The 13,329-nt window shown below is 49.6% G+C and overlaps 1 protein-coding gene and 1 long non-coding RNA gene across 2 annotated transcripts in view; one reads left to right on the top strand and one right to left on the bottom strand.

Annotated features, from left to right (window-relative positions):
* GALNT14 (polypeptide N-acetylgalactosaminyltransferase 14) overlaps window positions 1-13,329 on the bottom strand; it is a 531,963-nt gene that overhangs the window by 397,280 nt on the left and 121,354 nt on the right. The gene's annotated exons all lie outside the window — the stretch shown is intronic.
* Window positions 8,735-13,329, top strand: part of LOC141060088 (uncharacterized) — a 57,476-nt gene continuing 52,881 nt past the window's right edge. Inside the window, exon 1 of the long non-coding RNA XR_012222660.1 lies at window positions 8,735-8,835. This is a non-coding gene — a long non-coding RNA (uncharacterized lncRNA). The remainder of the gene's footprint in view (window positions 8,836-13,329) is intronic.

Genomic DNA, 13,329 nt, shown 5'->3' on the forward strand with positions numbered 1-13,329 from the left:
TGATATGACGCGGTCAGGATCGCTGGTGCATCGCTAAGTGGTCGCTAGTGAGCTGCCACACAGGCAGATCTCACCAGCGACATCGCAGGGGTCGGGGGTCGCTACTTACCTGTCACACAAGGCGATCCTGACGTCCTCCCGCCCGCGCCGCTCGTCTCCACAGCAGGAAGCTGACGACGAGAAACAGTCCAGGACGTTCTCGCGCGATCAGCGATAACCAGCGGGGAGCCGGTCGGAGGTAAGTATCAGACATAGCGATATCGCTAGCAATATCGCTGCTACATCACAAAAACCAGTGACGTTACAGCGATATTGCTAGCGATATCGCTTAGTGTGACAGGCCCTTAACTTTGTGCAAAATGTGTCAACCGCGTGAACTATTTTGCTGAATTTGGCATCATAAACATCAGTGCAAGCAAGACACAAAAATAAAAGTGACTTCTAAAAACCTCAAATGGTGAATTGGGGAAAATGATTTTGGCCAGTGTAATTTTTCTGGAGCATTTGTAGCATAATCATTATTACCACTGTGGGAAACTTAGGGGACTTTATGGCTTCTGGGAGGGAGCACTATTAAATTAACTATTGCTACAGGAGCACTCAGGGTGCATATTTAATCATTTCTGAGGGGCATTTCGGAGACCGTATTACTTCTTAAATGGGCACTTGAGAGACATTACTAATAAGGGTCCACTCACAGGGTGTTATAACTTTCTAAGGGGCACCCAGGCATTTTTACTTGATTGACATTATTACTTTGTAAAGGGGCATTTGGGAAAAGGGGCAATTTTAATTACATTCTACCGTCTGTGACACAGTATACAGCACTATAATGTTGGGGGGAATTATCTAGTATTATACTTTTTATGGATTCTTTGCAGTAGATATTTTTTGAGGGGGTAATTTAGTAACATTAACATTTTTGCCAGACAACAACGGGAGCAGTTCTGATGCAAAACGGGGGGTAACGGCAGGATGGGGAAATTGTGCAGGTTGGAATAGATGGGGACGATGCTGAAAATATAAGAAGTTTAGTGCGTCTGTGTTGTAAATTCTGCAGACGAGTCATGGCAGAAGTCGTCATGGTGGTCTGGGCTGGACTGCAAACATGGAATAAGTCAGAGTCACTATAAATCACTATGTTACTGTTCTGTAATCTCTTGTACAGTCTGTAGAGCGGACATCTACCATTATATGGTGTCTGTATGGTGGTAATATTAGTCGTCAATAGTTTTTATACTCAATAACAGCATTGTTATCAGCTCACATACTGTAATTAGGGGGTGCCTTGATAGTTGAAAAAATGCGTTCCCTAGGTTAGAGTAGTGTTTCGCCTCCCTAAGAGTTGAACCTCGAGCTACGCCTCTGTAATGTAAAATGTTAAGTATGATGTTTCTGGAACATTCTAGAATCTCCCATTTCACTCTGATGAGAAAATCTTGTCACATAGATGTAGCATCCCCCCTTCCCCCCTCCTTAACAGCTCTGTGTCCGCATTGGTAATAGGACACTTCCTGTTACAAGCATCTGGCTCCTCTCCACAGCTAGGAATGTTAATTAAGCTGAGTGGAAATAGTTTCTTTGTCCTGGCTATGAGGCTGGCTACAGGTATAGGAAATATTAAAAGAAACCTAGTGTGCCCCTCCCTCGTGGCAGAGATATAATAATTACATTTCTGTGACGGGCACGAGGCCAGCTTTCTAATCCCTAATTTTCACGGTTCTGGCCCCTCCAGAAACTGAGATATGGATTGCGCCCAAATGGAGTGTCTTAATTATGGCATGTTTGATGTTGTCTTGTTGGGTTCGATGAACTACAACCAATGATACCATATGTGTATTTGTTCGAGCTTCCCTCGTTAAGATATTGTTATTATAAGTTTTTAGTTAAATTACAACTTAGAGAGTAGGGGGGTTGAACCTCCCCAGACCGTCCCTTTCGTGAGGTCACAAACCCAAAGGGATAAGGTATTCCCTCCCAAAATTCATTCAGTTGAGCTACAGATTGCATGATGACAAGACCTACCCGATGTCTTGGGATGTGTGGTTGGCGGCCCATCCCCCGAGCCACATGGGATGCCTAAAGAACCATAAGCAACTGTAAGTGTAATTTGTCTTTTCATCCATGTTATTTTATACTCGCATTGTACATATTTAATGTCTCAACTTTGTAACAATTTTTATCTGTGTAATCACTGCCCACATTTTGGGAATAAATGATAAAATCTATTAGTTTGTCTCCATGCTCTAAGAAACGAACTATGCGCCTTTTTTTTTTTTTTTTTTTTAGATAATTACGCTACTGTTTGGGTTGGCTTCGAACCTCTCCATTTAGTCTATAACTTACGTGGAGAAACCAGGAGCTGGTGGCAGAGTGGTGTGTGCGGTTGGTTAGGCTGGTTGGCAGTACGGAAGGGTCTTATATTGCTGAATAAGGGGGGCTTCTGCCACAGCATTGATAATTCCCTTACTGCAGTAGTCTAATTGCCCGTGCACAACATGCAGCCCATCCGGCGACTAATTATCCTAGGTGCAGTTCCCTGACTGACCTGAGGGTAAGGGGGGGCGCCGGAGAGCTGCGAGTTAGAAAGTGGAACGGAGAAAGTGAGATATACATAAATCCCTGCAGTTCTTGGAAGGTTGTAAGCAGTGGTGGGGCATCCAGAATACCCTCCTGAGATAAATTGTTAGGGCAAGATTAACTTGCTGTATATTTTTGCCACATGGTGCCGGTGGTGGGATAACCAAGATAAGCCCCCACTGTGCCTGTGATAGCCATGTGCCGGCAGTGCGTCGCGTCCCTCCGTCCGCTGACAAACCAGTGTCAGTGGTGGGATCGTCACCTATTTAAGGCACAGGGTGCGCTGCTGCTGCTCGTCGTCACAATTTGGTGGCAGGGGTGGGCTGATCCTAGACCATTAGTGATTTGTCTGAGCAATCATTCCTCCTGCACGGTTCTGGTGGGAATCCTGCGTCATAGGTTTTGGAGAACAGATTCAGTGATTATTAGTCCTAAGACATTTTTGTGTACTTGCAAGTATCCCCTCCCTTTTCTTCGTTTTTCTTTTCTATTTTTTATTTGGCAACCATGGCAAAAGGAGAACACTGGTACAAACAGCAGACAAAGGAAGTTCTTGCTGGGTTATGCACGTACCAAGGCCTTGACGCCACGAACAAAAACAGAGCCCAACTGATCGCGGCTCTGGTGCAGCTGGACAACGACCAGAGCCCAGCGGGCGCAGAAGCTGGCCCAGGTGACAATGGGGCTGCAGCAGAGGCTCCACTCCCGAGCGCTGGCCCCACATTCAACCAGAGCGGGCTGGACCTCTACCTGCAACCGGCCTTGGACGCACTCCCCGCCGAAGACAGTGAGGGACGGGTGAGGCTGATCCAGCAATGTCGGCAGGAGGCCCGAGCCGAAAGAGAGGCTGAACTAGAGGCTGAGAGAGCCGAGCGCCAAGCGCAGAGGGCCCATGAACTGGAAGTGATCCAGCGGGGGGGAATGCCCCCGCAGCCCGAAGCAGTGAGCCCAGCAGCGTCCAGAGTCCTAAACCCCGGCCAGAGCATTTTCCCGTAATGGAAAAGGACGGGGACTTGGACACGTTTCTGCGAGCCTTTGAGAAAGCCTGCCGACAGTACTGACTCGATAAGGTCCAATGGGCCAGGTACTTGACCTCAGGGCTAAAAGGCAAAGCTCTGGAGGCGTTTGCTTCTCTTCCGCCAGAAGACGATGACGACTGACACCATAAAGCAGGCCCAGATCGCCAAATACCGGCTGACACCTGAGGTATACCGAAAGACGTTCCGGAACCTCCAACACGGCCCACACGATAGCTATAGCGATGTGGTGCAAAGACTCAGGACCCACTTTGACCAGTGGATCAATGGACTGTCCGTTGATTCCTTTGAGCTGCTACGGGACCTGATGATCAAAGACCAGTTCCTGCATCTCTGCCCAGCTGAGGTCCGACAGTTCATCCTGGACCGCGAACGAATGCGGACAAAGCAGCGCAGATCGCCGACAACTATGGGGCCAACCGGAAGCCAGAGACGCGGAGGCCACTCACCACCAGCTGGAGAGGGGGTAAGCCTGCAACCAACCCCAGTGCCCCAGCTAGCCATCCCTCCGGAGGCCCTGTCCCTGTTGCCAACACCAGGCCTACTACTGACAGTCGCCAGTGTTACAACTGCAATCAGACTGGTCACCTCCGTTTCACCTGTCCGAAAAAGCCGAAGAACCCCCCAGCCAAGGCCCCTGGGCCCAACGCCTCTGTTCTGTTGGTGGGAGGTGTGGTTGGGAGGATGGACGACAACGTTCAACCCGTCCAGGTGGGGGCCCATCTTGCTACAGGCCTCAAGGACACCGGGGCTGAACGAACCCTCATCCGTCCTGGACTGGCGGCCCCTGAAGAGTTTGTTGAGGGGAAAACCCTGACTGTCACCGGGATCGGGGGTACCCGCTGTCCCTTGCCAGTGGCCCGGGTATTCCTTGATTGGGGTGCGGGGAGTGGGTGGAGGGAAGTGGGAGTGTCTAAAAACCTGCCCACTGATGTTTTATTGGGGACTGACTTGGGCAGGATGGTTGCACACTACGTCCCTGACACCACTCCCCAGTCTGATAATAAGGGTAACGTTAACCCTGGTGATGATGATGATGGGAAACTGAATGTGTTACCTGCTAATGACTTGATGAGCAATGATGCAACTAACAACCATTCTTTCCCGAGGAATGATGCTGATGGTGATGTAAATGTACCAAAGAAATCTGATAACCATTCTTTTCCTAGGAATAATGATGATGATGTATCTGTGCCGACTGAACCTGTTAACCATTTCTTTGAAACGGTAGATGTGTCCACAGGTACCGAAGTGCTCAGCCCTGTCACTCTGCGGAGTGAGATGGCAGAGGAACCCCTGGCTGGAGCAAGCAACCGTGCTCAAGGAAATGGGGAGGTGCATGGGAACCATGAGGAAGGTAATGCCATGCAACTGACCAGTGCCACCGAGGAAGGTAACTGGCCCATAAGTAGCACTGCTCCTGAAGTGTTGGGGGTAGATGGGGAGGTAGAGCCCATGGCAACACCGACTGGTTGGTCTGTAGAAATCCCCAGGGAGACAGCATACGTAGCAGCTGTCACACGCAGTCAGAGTTCCCAGATCGCAGGTAGCGCCCTGTCTTCTGGACCCTCTTCTGCTACAAGAGAGAATGAACCAGAGGTGGACCCAGAGCAGGTTCCAGAGGGTCCCAGTAAGGAAGGAACCCTGACGTCACTTCTGGCAACCTCCAGCAAGGAGTTCCAGGCTGCTCTGCACTCAGATGCGAGCCCGGAGAAATTGAGAGGTCTCGCCGAGACGCCCACCTCCGAGTCTGATAAGGAGAGGGTGTTCTGGAAACAAGGAAGGTTGTACCGGGAGACAGTACCCGGAGAATCCCAAAAGGAGTGGTTGAGGGAAAGACAGCTGGTTGTCCCCCTACAGTTCAGAACTGAGTTGTTGCGGATTGCCCATGAGATTCCACTCGCTGGACACTTGGGGATCATCAAAACAAAGGCACGGCTGTCTCAACACTTCTATTAGCCCAAGATGGGGACAGGTGTAACACAATACTGCCGCACCTGTACCACCTGTCAAAAGGTGGGTAAGGCGGGGCCTGCTCTTAAGGCTCCCCTTATCCCTTTGCCAGTGATAGAGGAGCCTTTCCAGAGAATTGCGGTGGACATTGTGGGCTCGCTGGCCGTCCCTAGCAGCTCTGGAAAGCAATACATTCTCACCGTGGTAGACTACGCTACCCGGTACCCAGAGGCAGTAGCTCGGTCTTCAACCAGGGCAGATAAGGTGGCTGACGCACTGGTGACCATCTTTTCAAGGGTAGGATTTCCCAGGGAGATGCTTACCGATCAAGGGACCCAATTCATGTCTCGCCTAATGGAGGCGCTCTGTGAGAAAATTCAGGTGAAGCACCTGGTATCGAGTGCGTATCACCCCCAGACTAATGGTTTGTGTGAACGCTTCAACAGTACCCTCAAACAGATGCTCCGCATGCTGGTTGAGACCCAAGGGTGCGACTGGGAGCGGTACCTCCCACACCTGCTGTTCGCTTACAGAGAAGTTCCGCAGGCCTCGACCGGGTTCTCCCCCTTCGAGCTCCTGTATGGCAAGCGAGTCCGGGGACCCCTTGGGTTGATAAGAGAATCGTGGGAAGATGAGTCAAACCCCACAGAAGTGTCCATCGTGGATTATGGCATGCGCTTCCGAGACAAGATGCAGACTTTGACGCAGTTGGGGCATGACATGACACAGGCTTAGGCTGACCAGAAGCACTGGTACGACCAGAACGCCCGGGAGCAGACCTACCAGGTGGGTCAAAAGGTGTGGGTGCTGGTCCCCGTACCAACGGATATGCTTCAGGCAGCCTGGGAAGGCCCATACGTCGTCCACCAACAGCTCAACCCGGTCACGTACGTGGTCACGCTTGACCATGCTCGGGGTAGGTGCAAGGCCTTTCACGTCAACATGCTGAAGGCGCAACATGAACGTGAAGCTTGCGTCCTACCGGTCTGCAACCTGCCCGAGGATGGGGAGGAAGATCCCCTCCTGGACATGCTGGCCCAAACCAAGGCCAATGGGTCCATTGAGGACATGGAGATAAGTGGTTTGTTAACCGTATCCCAGCAGTCGCAGTTGGTGGCCACCCTAGAACCCTTCCGGGCCGTGTTCATCAACCGACCTGGGAGGACGGAGTTAGCGGTTCATGAGGTGGACACCGGGAATCACGCCCCACTACGGCGAACACCTTATCGGATCTCTGAGGAGGCGCAACAGGTCATGCGCCAAGAGATCGATGAGATGTTAAGGCTGGGGTGATTCGACGGTCAAAAAGCGCGTGGGCCTCACCTGTAGTTTTCATGCCTAAAAAGGATCGAACCACTCGGTTATGCGTGGACTACAGGGGGCTCAATGCCATCACAACCTCTGATGCCCACCCGATGCCGCGCATCGAGGACCTGCTTGAGCGGTTGGCGAAAACAAGGTACATATCCACCATGGATTTGAGTCGGGGATACTGGCAGATCCCCCTGAGCCCTGAGACGCAGGAGAAATCCGCCTTTATCACCCCCTTTGGACTGTACGAGTCCACAGTCATTCTCTTTGGCAAGAAAAATGCCCCTGCCACTTTCCAGCAGATGGTCAACCACCTGCTCCGGGGACTGGAGGAGTACGCGGTGGCTTACTTGGACGACATCGCCATCTTCAGTTCCACAAGGGAGGAACACCTTCAGCACCTCCAGGAGGTGCTCAAGCGTCTTCACCAGGCAGGCCTGACTATCAAGCAGGGAAAGTGCCAGATGGGCATGAGCGAGGTCCACTACCTGGGGCAACGGGTAGGCGGGGGTTCCATGAGTCTGGAGCCAGAAAAGGTGGACGCAATCGTGTCCTGGCCCACCCCAGGACCAAGAAACAGGTGAAGTCCTTCTTGGGCACTGCAGAGTACTATAGGTGGTTCGTGCAGGATTATAGCGCCCTTGCAAAACCCTTGACCGACCTCACCAAGCAGAGGCTACCCCAAACAGTCAACTGGACAGACGACTGTGAGGCGGCCTTCCAAGCTTTGAAAACAGCCCTGTGCAACTCTCCAGTGTTGAGAGCAGTCGACAGCAGTCGCCCGTTTCTGGTACAGACCGATGCCAGCGAGTTTGGCCTCGGTGCTGTGCTCAGCCATGTCGACTTGGGGAACCAGGAGCACCCCGTGTTGTACCTGAGCTGGAAACTTTTGCCAAGGGAAGTGGCTTACTCGACCATCGAGAAGGAGTGTCTGGCCATGGTGTGGGCACTGCAACGTTTGCAGCCCTACCTGTACGGGGGCACCTTCACGGTGGTTACCGATCACAACCCTCTGAGCTGGTTGCACAAAGAGTCCGGAACCAATGGAAGGTTGCTCCACTGGAGTCTTGCCCTTCAACAGTACAACTTTACTGTACAACACAAAAAGGGCAGCGAACATGGTAATGCCGATGGGTTGTCCCGCCAGGGCGAACCCGCTGAGGTGCGCATGTCGGATTACCGTCAGATTATGCCTCCGTAGCGCCCTCTAAAAGGGGGTGGTGTAATGTAAAATGTTAAGTAAAGTATGATGCTTCTGGAACATTCTAGAATCTCCCATTTCACTCTGATGAGAAAATCTTGTCACATAGCTGCAGCATCCCCCCTTCCCCCCTCCTTAACAGCTCTGTGTCCGCATTGGTAATAGGACACTTCCTGTTACAAGCATTTGGCTCCTCTCCACAGCTAGGAATGTTAATTAAGCTGAGTGGAAATAGTTTCTTTGTCCTGGCCATGAGGCTGGCTATAGGTATAGGAAATATTAAAAGAAGCCTAGCATGCCCCTCCCTCGTGGCAGAGATATAATAATTACATTTCTGCGAAGGGCACAAGGCCAGCTTTCTAATCCCTAATTTTCACGTTCTGGCCCCTCCAGAAACTGAGATATGGATTGCGCCCAAATGGAGTGTCTTAATTACGGCATGTTTCATGTTGTCTTGTTGGGTTCGATGAACTACTGCCAATGATACCATATGTGTGTTTGTTCGAGCTTCCCTCGTTAAGATATTATTATACATTTTTAGTTAAATTACAACTTAGAGAGTAGGGGGTTGAACCTCACCAGACCGCCCCTTTCGTGAGGTCACAGACCCAAAGGGATAAGGTATTCCCTCCCAAAATTCATTCAGTTGAGCTACAGATTGCATGCTGACAAGTCCTACCCGATGTCTTGGGATGTGTGGTTGGCGGCCCATCCCCCGAGCCACATGGGATGCCTAAAGAACCATAAGCAACTGTAAGTGTAATTTCTGTCTTTTCATTCATGTTATTTTATAATCGCATTGTACATATTTAATGTCTCAACTTTGTAACAATTTTTATCTGTTGTTTAATCACTGCCCACATTTTCAGAATAAATGATAAAATCTATCAGTTTGCCTCCATGTTCTAAGAAACGAACTATGCGCCTTTTTTTAGATAATCACGCTACTATTTGGGTTGGCTTCGAACCCATCCATTAAGTCTAACTTAAGTGGAGAAACCAGGAGCTGGTGGCAGCGGTGTGTGCGGTTGGTTAGGCTGGTTGGCAGTACGGAAGGGTCTTACTGTATATTGCTGAATAAGGGGGGCTGCGGCCACAGCATTGATAATTCCCTTACTGCAGTAGTCTAATTGCCTGTGCACAACAAGCAGCCCATCCGGCGACTAATTATCCTAGGTGCAGTTCCCTGACTGACCTGAGGGTAAGGGGGGGTGCCGGAGAGCTGCGAATTCCAAAGAGGAACTGAGAAAGTGGGATATACATAAATCCCCTCAGTTCTTGGAAGGTTGTTAGCAGTGGTGGGGCATCCAAAATACCCCCCTGCGATAAATTGTTAGGGCAAGATTAGCTTGCTGTATATTTTTGTCACATGATGCTGGTGGTGGGATAACTAAGATAAGCCCCCACTGTGCCTGTGATAGCCGTGTGCCGGCAGTGCGTCGCGTCCCTTCATCCGCTGACATACCGGTGTCAGTGGTGGGATCGTCACCTATTGGTGGCACAGGGTGTGCTGCTGTTGCTCGTCGTCACAGCCTCTGAATACAGTATATTACAGCCCAATATAATACAATGTAATAGCATATAAAATGCTACACAAACATAATACAATACAATGTAATCTAAACTAATAAAATACAATTTAACATAATAGAATATAAAACTATACGGTATAAATACCGTACAACGCACTAATAAAACACGTATTATAGAGCATTTTAGTATCTGGAGGAAGCAAGAAAATCCACTTCAGCTAATGTATTAAATGCCAAGTTAATCTCATTAAATAATAGCAGAGAGCTCACAGACACATTGGAGAAAAAAAATAAATCAGTTTTCCCGGCACCACCGCTCTGAAATAAAGACGCTCGCTCTTAAACAATCGCAGGCCATTTACCAAAATCCAACAAGCGTCTAGAGGAGAAAGCATTTATGCCGCCACGTTCCCAAGAGGCCTTGAAGTCAGCGGCCGGGCGGCTTGTTACTTGCCGAGGATTTCAGCCTTTCAATTCTCTCTTTTCTTCATGAAGTAAACAAGCTGGCTCTATTATAAACCGGGGGAAAAAAATTGCCACTCAATCTCCGGTAACCCCTGAAGTGACAGAAAATCATCAGAGAGGCCCGGGAACGTATTACATGACACAGAGGACACGGCGCAATAAAGGCTCCACGGTTCATAGAAGACGCAGCCCTCCAGTTATAAAACGCTGCTGTATTAACAATGCAATGTTAGGAAGATGAAAGGCCAGGAGGAAAAATACTCAAAAATCAATAGACAGCACTGCGAGGAAAAAAAACCCTGCAGGGTATAATGGACGTCCATCAAAGGAGATGGCTCCGATCTACGAAATAACTGGATTGAAAAGTAAAGGAAAATGAAAAAGGTCTGTGACCTTTGGGGTCATGGCCGCGGGCTTCCTGTATATTTGCCAAAGGAGAAGTTTCATAAAAGTGTTAAGAAAACTTCTACACTCATATGTTCCAAGGAAGAAAGGAAAAGTAGGACCAACGTAGGGCTTAAGGGACCAATGTAGCGTGTACCGATGTAGGGCATACTGGACCGACATGTTGAGTACGGGACCGACGTAGGGCGTACTGGCCCGACATATGGGGAGTACGGGACTGACGTAGGGCGTACTGGACCGAAATATGGAGAGTACGGGACCGACGTAAGGCATACTGGAACGACATGTGGGGAGTACTGGACCGACATATGGGGAGTACAGGACCAACGTAGGGCGTTCTGGACCGACATATGGTAAGTACGGGACCGGCATATGGAGAGTACGGGACCGACATATGGAGAGTACGGGACCGACCTAAGGCATACTGGACCGACATATGGAGAGTACGGGATCGACATATTGCATACTGGACCGACATATGGAAAGTACGGGACCAACCTAGTGTATACTGGACCAACATATGGAGAGTACGGGACCGACGCAGGGCGTACTGGACTGACATATGGGGAGTACGTGACCGACGTAAGGCATACTGGACCGACATATGGAGAGTACGGGACCGACGTAGGGCGTACTGGACCGAAATATGGAGAGTACGGGACCGACGTAGGGCGTACTGGACCGACAAATGGAGAGTACGGGACTGATGTAGGGCGTACTGGACCGACATATGGAGAGTACGGGACCGACGTAGGGCATACTGGACCGACATATGGAAAGTACGGGACCGACGTATGGCGTACTGGACCAATATATAGGGAGTACGGGACCGACGTAGGGCATACTGGACCGACATATGGGGAGTACGGGACCGACGTAGGGCGTACTGGACCGACATATGGAAAGTATGGGTCCGACGATATGGGAAGTGCGGGTCCGACGTAGGGCATACTGGACTGACATATGGGAAGTACGGGTCCGACGTAGGGCGTACTCGACCGACATATGGAGCGTACTGGACCGACATATGGAGAGTACGGGACCGACGTAGGGCATACTGGACAGACATATGGGGAGTACGGGACAGACGTAGGGCATACTGGACCGATATATGGGGAGTACGGGAACGACATAGGGCGTACTGGACCAACATATGTGGAGTACGGGACCAACGACGTAGGGCGTACTGGACCGGCATATGGAGAGTACGGGACCGATGTAGGGTGAACGGGACCGACGTAGGGCGCACGGGACCGACTTAAGGCAAATGGTAGCATGACAAGGTGATGGGCTGCTTTTAGCTGTTTAATTAGAAGCAAACAAAGAAAGCCACCATGGTGTATGAAATCTAATATAGTAAGCCTCCACTAACGAGTCCTGTTAGCTGTTAATGAAGATATGAGACAGCACCATTCCCGTATGGAAACACAAGGTTACATTCTCTTAATTTTGAACGTATATCTTCATGGCTGAAACTGGTTTTGCGCTAGCTAGACTAACAAACAGTCCAAGAAATGCTTTCAGCAAAGGTAGGATTATGGTCCATGGTATATACCGCAGGGTCACGACCCCAAGAAGAGTCAGCAATTGGCAGCCACATATAGCAGCTACGACAGAACTAGGCAGTATCAAGACAAAGAAAAGTTCCAGAAACATCAGAAGAAAAGGAGCCAGGAGAACAGGACAGAAAGATGGTCAGATGGAGCTGCGGATCTGAGCCAGAAAGATCCCAGACGTAGTCAGAAGATGGAACCAGATGTAGTCAGAAGATGGAACCAGAAATAGGATAAAAAACACAGCAACCTGCTGGCAAGCCATGAGCCAGAACCAAAAGTGGAAACAGGGATGCCACAACCAGGGGAAGATAAAAGTTAAAATAGAACCAGGAACACGGGCCAACGGAGCGAGACAAAGTTCAGGAGCAGGCTCGATCAGAATCAGGACGAACAGGTGAAGCACTAAGCTGGAGCAGAACAGGTCACAGCCAGGAAAACAGCAACAGTAACAAGGCCAGGAAGAGACCAGAAAACCAGGGACCAGTCGAATGGACTGGAGACCAGGGATACGGAGGCCCACAGGGGTCAGACCAAGCTGGGGCCAAGGCTGCTTATTACTAACACCCAGGCAATGAGTGAAAGACCTGGAAGAGTTTCGTTATAAGGGCTTGAGGACATCATCAGAAACCCCCAGGATAAAGCATTAAGTTGTACAAAGCTCAGAACCAGGAAAAGAAGACTCAGCATAGCGCCAGAGAAAACATCCTAGGGAAAGGTATCATGGGATGTTTTCTCTGCAGTTTCATGGCCACGGTTGGCCCATTTGTGCCCAGTGATACAATTGATTTCAAGTGTGGAATGCTGCATTCATAATGGTTGGCATTCCTGGTTGGCACATGTCCTGAAACTATCGAAAATGAGCCAAAATATCCAAGATTCAGCCCCCAACTAACATGCACCATTTATGATACCGTATGAGCCTATGAAATTTTAGGCATCGAAGACCAATTGTCACAGCTACCTCTGCATCTCCTATAACTTTGCCCCTGGTTTGGTCCGAGTTGAATCTTACACTAGTTTGGGGGGTAATTTTGCATTTCAGGTTTGGAAATTGGAAGACTTCAATTAATGAATTTAAAATTGACCTTGTGAACTTGATATAAAAAAGAATCTATAAAAATCCTCTCTGAGACAAGAAGAGATTCACATATTCACGGACTTCTCTATGACTGTCATAAGTGCTCTAATAAGTTTTAGGGGTTGTTTTTGGCTTAGTAAGACTAAATGTGTCAAGTGCCCTTTAAAATCCCCTCGATCTGTGTAAGAGAATCTTGATGAAGACTGAAGCC

Source organism: Dendrobates tinctorius, unplaced genomic scaffold (genome assembly GCF_039654945.1).
Source record: "Dendrobates tinctorius isolate UK_male_01 unplaced genomic scaffold, ASM3965494v1 ptg000232l, whole genome shotgun sequence".
In the NCBI taxonomy this organism is placed as follows: Eukaryota; Metazoa; Chordata; class Amphibia; order Anura; family Dendrobatidae; genus Dendrobates; species Dendrobates tinctorius.